A 6,065-nucleotide genomic window follows, 5' to 3' on the forward strand; every position below is an offset into this window, starting at 1 on the left:
TAAACAAGTCCACCCGCTAGGATCAGTAAAATTCACAAGTTATTGTTTAAGCAGCAATTGATGCATTTCATGAAATTTTTTCAAAATGTTATTAAAAGAAATATATTTTGAATTGAAAAAAAAGAAAGTAGTTTACACATTGCAAGCGGCACTTACAATCCACGTCAATTACAAAAAAAAGAAGGTTAAAATAAGCAAAAATACTGCGTAAGTCATGCAGTAGAATTATGATGATAAATACTGTACAATTATTAATGAATGACACATAACGTGTAAATTATTACTTAAATCTTGAATATGTTTTTCTTTTAAAAATGTATGTACACTTTACTTAAGATTGATTTTCTTGAACTATTTTGACTCCTGCAGCTTAAAGAAGAATATAAAAGCCCCGCCACGACAAAACCAACATCGTGCGTTTGCGACCAGCATGTATCCAGGCTAGCCTGCGCATCCGCGCAGTCTGATCAGGATCCATGCTCTTCGCTAACCAACCCTATTACAAGTAGAGAAACTGATAGCGAACAGCATGGATCCTGATCAGACTGCGCGGATGCGCAGGCTGGTCTGGATCCATGCTGGTCGCAAACGCACTATGACGCGGCTCATTTTCCGATTTGTTCACCTTGAAATTAAATAATAATGTGCACCTCTTATCATGATGTTGAATAATGATTCTCTTTTAAAAAATCTTAATAATTATTGACTTTGTAAAAAAATCATTTTATTCATTTGAAACAGGCAGGTATTTTTTTTTAAACAAGAGTGAATTTTCCTTTTTTCAAGGAAAGCGGCATTGATAAGAGGTGGACTTCCTTTTCTTATCTTAAAACGTTACGAGTAGTCACGAATATTTCCTTCTACATGCAGTTTCGAGTTGTTGTTGTTGTTATTTAAATAGATAAAAAACAAAAGTCAAATGTTTAGCAGCAATATTAATATAATATTTCGTTGATAATTACTGTGTCAACAAATGTTGTACCTGATTCACATATGATTTTTTTTTTGCTGTATCGGCGCTCAAACGAACACAAAGTTAAAAAGATGATACATAAAGTGCTATATGGTTTCTGTGACAATACATTTCATTACAAAAGTATACGTTTATTTGTATCAAAGGAGAATTTACGTTAAATAAATAAATATTTGTTTGTCTGAAGATTGCATAGTTAAACCACTACTGGTATATTGTACACGATAGTTATAATTAGCCATGAATGTTATATGTAATAGAAAGAGGCTATCTGATCTAATCGTTATTTCTTTCGCGCGTCACAATAAATTAAAAAAAAAATAATCCAAAAATGCATGTGTTTCTGACAGTTTTAGTTACGGGAAAATACCTGCAGATCTATTTATTATAACTTAAGAATTTAGAACTGCCGAAGAGCGTTTACCCAATAATTTAAAGTTTAAACTATGTCATTATATTATTGTTATAAGTTTAGGCATGAAATATAAAAAAAATGTGCGTGTATTTGTAAATTTGTTTTCTACGCTCTTTGTATAAATTCATAAGGAAACTTTATATATATTCTTTTTCGTAACTTTTTAATATAATATCTGATAAAAGGCAGTTAAAGGCAGTCGTAGTAACATCTGTTCCAATCTCAACTTTTTGGCCTTTTCCGTCAGTCTTCGGATAAGATAATAGCCGAGGACGTTCCGATTGACATCTGTTCTCATATTATTAATATCTGAAAATCTGGTTGGGGAGCCATATATATTCTATAGAAAAAAAACAAGACAGATATCCTATCTGCAAACGTAATTGTGGTCAATTAAAGCTTAAATTGTCCCATTCATTTAATCTGTATTGCTAATTACACCAATGATGGAAAAAGAAAGCCAAATACGCCTCATATTTCGCGGAAATATTTAGCAGCATTTAAGCCAAATGCGTGTTATTCGAAAGTAGAAAGGGAAACCATATCTCAAGCTGTGATTGTAGGATTATACAGCCTTTTAACAATTATTTCTAATTTTAATTCACTTACAATCTTGCATGAGATCAAAAAAAATTACATTAAAACTTCATGACCGAATGGTATAGTTACACATACAAACGTTTTAAGTACTTTTTTATTCGTTGAATTAATAAAAAAAAGTGCAAGTATATAAATGTTTTGAACGATCAGGGTGCGTTTCATAGAAAATCCTAAGTGTATCCTCAGTATAAGGACATAAAACCAACATTAGGACTTACTTAAGACCGTTTCAATATTTTTTTTATATTTAGTCAAATACTGTAGACTATATATAAATAAATGCATTTTCCTGTGAAAAGTTAAAATGAATGACCCTTTTATTCGCAATGTGTAAATGTCCACCAGGATTGCTATTCAGAAATTAAAAGAGTCGTAACATGAGAGTCAAACATAAAGGAGGAAATTTTCTTTGAAACGCAAAATGGTCTCAAGTTTGGTCTTATGACTGATTTCAGACTAACAACTTTCTATGAACACTTTAGCTACATAACTAAAATATAAATTCTACGAACAATTACCAAATATATGTCAAATTATGCAAAGCAAAAGTAGTTACTGCGTTAGTTAAGCAGTAGAAATAACTAATATGATGAAAAATACTTTAAAACCACTCATTAATTGCATATAGAATGTAATTTATTACTGTTATTAATTACTTGAGTTGTAAATATTTCTAATTTTCTTAAAATCTTTAGTAAAAAATTTTTTTCTTGATTTCTTTTAGCTAAACTTGAGGCGTGCAGCTATAAGATTTAAAGTTGTATAATCATATAACACTGATAGTGGGATAGTTTAAATTCTAAATAGAGTGAAATCCCTCGTCAAAAAATAGACAAAATTGTACAGTTAATATCCTTGCTGATCATATAAAACATGGATGAAAATACAGCATGCACCCCAGCACCGTCTTGCTTCATTCATTTTAGACGTTTATTTCATTTGTCTTTCAAAATCCCAAAACGAATCATTAATAAAATTTATATTTGCATGGTTGCCTGCATATTATATTTATTGTTAAAGATACATTTATAGATACCAAAATAACTCAAACTTGAGTCTCCAACATTACGTTCATAATGTGTCCGAACAATGTCAAAAATTTGATTCTTTTCTAATGATCTGTCTTTGGATTCTCAAGTAATAGCTAGCTTAATATAATAGTTAAGATAGTGTTGAAAGTTTTATCAGTTCTCTAACTAGAGAGCTGATATACATGTATTTATGTTGCTTTTAGTATTTTTTTTGTAATTGACGGGAACTAAATATTTTTTCTTATGGTATTGTACAATTATTTACACACTACAGATAGAAGACGTCCAATTAAATCGTCTCAACCAAGTTAGATATTTAATTATTGATTTTTTTTTGGTATTTGCAAGTTATTTGGTTTTTATTTTGTTTGTTTTTCTTCTTTTTTTGCCGGGGAATAAATAACGAAATATCATGTTTTATAAAGATATGATATACAATTCAAATGCAACTCAACTCTTATATTCATTAATTTTTTTGTGAGTAAGATAAGATATAAAAGCTCTGAAAACGTGTTGTAGGGAAAAAACAGACTGCATAGCAACTCAACAAAATCTATATAAACACTGATTTTTTTGCATATCTGTGGTGAGTAAGACTTTGGTTAATTTCTATAATTAACGTTTTTTGAGTGTGTTTTTGGATTTCTTATCAAAATATCAAAATCACTGCATGGGAAAAAAACAGAAATGCACAATTCATCATATTTTCTCCATGCCACTATGAATTGGATAGCTATTATTAGATTTCAGACGTTTTTTCAAGTTTAGTTAGAAGTGGAGAAGGAAGCTATTATTCAAATTGTGTCTGGTATATCACAGAGAATTTATCACGGCTCAATCTGTCAAGAACAATTGCTACTTCAAAATACTTAACTAACACTTTCGATCTCTCAGCGCAATTTTTGTTCATTGCGTTATAATTTTTTTCATTGACTTTTTTATGTAAATTATTAGTGTTACATAACATTTGAAGAGGTTTAATATTGTAAAATGTGTCAATAGTTTGTGACCGTACTTTCTATTTATTCAATTTACTTGCGTGATCTAAATTTCTATTTTTAAACATTTTGCTTCCTTAAAGCAAACAGTTGAGTGAGCGTTCTAACATTACATTTACAGTTTAATATGTGGATGAAAAATTATGGAGTAATAGAATATTTGGATATTACTATTGCCAACTAAGGTAAGAGCAATTGATTGATTTATGCCCAGTAGCAATGTCAAAAGCATCATTAACTATTAAATGTGACATAGACGAATATAATGTTAGTATTAAAGTTGTTTGGTCTACAAAGGCTCTTGTTTTCTAAGACTAATTTAAATACTGATAATTATAAAACAATAAAAATCTAAAAAATGTACCTTTTGGATATTCTTGTAAAATATAACTTGAAAACAAAATTTGATAAAGCTCTAAGTGATATAGTATGAACATTTATGTGATGAAAGATAATATTTTGTTCTAGAAAATTTCATTATCTGCCGTGTAAACATAAACTATGTAATTTCTGATCATATGTCTCTCACTTTTCAACAACATCCATATATAATTCTATCGTGGTTTATTGTTAAACTATCAATGTAGTTACTTATTGTACTACAAATCAATCATTCATATATCATTTTGTTTCAAATGTGCAGTCTTACTGAAGTTTGGACCCGTAACCCTCTGAATACCGTTCTAAAGCTATCAGAAACTTCATTGTTTACATATGTTCCACTTTTAACAAAACAGATTTTGACAAGGTATTTTTTGGCCTTTATATAATAAACCAATATATAAAATAATATATTGAAGAAGTTTTCCTTTAAATACCTTTTGTCATCGAACAAATTAAACAGTTATAAAGATAGATGTCATAAAAAACAACAAGGAAAAAAAGCTAAACAGCTAATCATTCCAACGAATGAAAGGCGTTACTCTCCTTATTCTTAATTCCAACAAAAAACAATCAATTTTCGCTGCAAAACTTGTTACGCCAATATCCGTTATCTTATCTGAACACTTAAGAGCTAAAACAGTGCTGTTATTACATACGATGCAGACAAAATGCATGAGGCGTTAAGGGGCAATGATTAAATATACAAAAATAAATACAATCACTCATTGAAGCAGATATCACAAATAAACAGCATGCACCCCATGCTAATCTTCTTGTATCTTTATATACTTTATATGATGAAAGATTTTATTAAAATAACATCTCATATTTACAACATTCTGATGTGTATTCTTTCAAAGATATCTCGTCCTTTTTCATATTTTTTTCTTCAAAATTTCGAAAGAAATATGATTCAACGTGAAATTAAAGGGTATAAAGTTATATTTTATAAAACTGTTATTTATAAAATATATTTACAGTAAAATTATATTGTTACGATAATATTGTGGTTGATTCTCCAAAGAACGGTAGCATAGAATGTATATTAAACATGCATGATTATTGTATGTAAAAAGAATAAAATGTTCAGGCTGCTATAAAAGAAGAATTTTAACCGTTTATCAATGACCTCATGCATGCGCCGTTCGCCTTTAAGGAAGTATACAAACATATTTCATACATGTATATTGGAAATATTTTACTAAAATAAAAATTACAGTTTTTGAATCAAACATATATCATTATAGAATTTCAAACTGTTGCTAATGATATGATTGCTTTAATGTTCCGTGTAAAATGTAATAAGGCATCTTAGTAAAAAAAATATGTGTGCTTTTAAATTTGTTAGAATCGATTCATGAAAATTCAATAAATGAACATTTTGTTTGCATAACCGAAAAGGTCCCAATAGAGCTAAATTCTTTAACATTGGCCTTTTCTGCGATCAAAAATTTTCTTGCTTTTAAGATTTTAGCCGCTTGGATTGGTTTTTCATTAGTTTTTTTCCATGTATGAATCTTTCTTTTAAATCTATCATTATTCGTTAATGCGATACTTTGTCATATCATAGCATTATAACAAAATAGACACTACTTAACAAAATACTTTTCTAAGAACAAATACAGCAAATATTTAAAACTTACTTAATTATTTCGATATTAGAT

The sequence above is a fragment of the Ruditapes philippinarum genome, unplaced genomic scaffold, assembly GCF_026571515.1.
Source record: "Ruditapes philippinarum isolate M1 unplaced genomic scaffold, ASM2657151v2 ctg998_1_1_1_1, whole genome shotgun sequence".
Taxonomy (NCBI): Eukaryota; Metazoa; Mollusca; class Bivalvia; order Venerida; family Veneridae; genus Ruditapes; species Ruditapes philippinarum.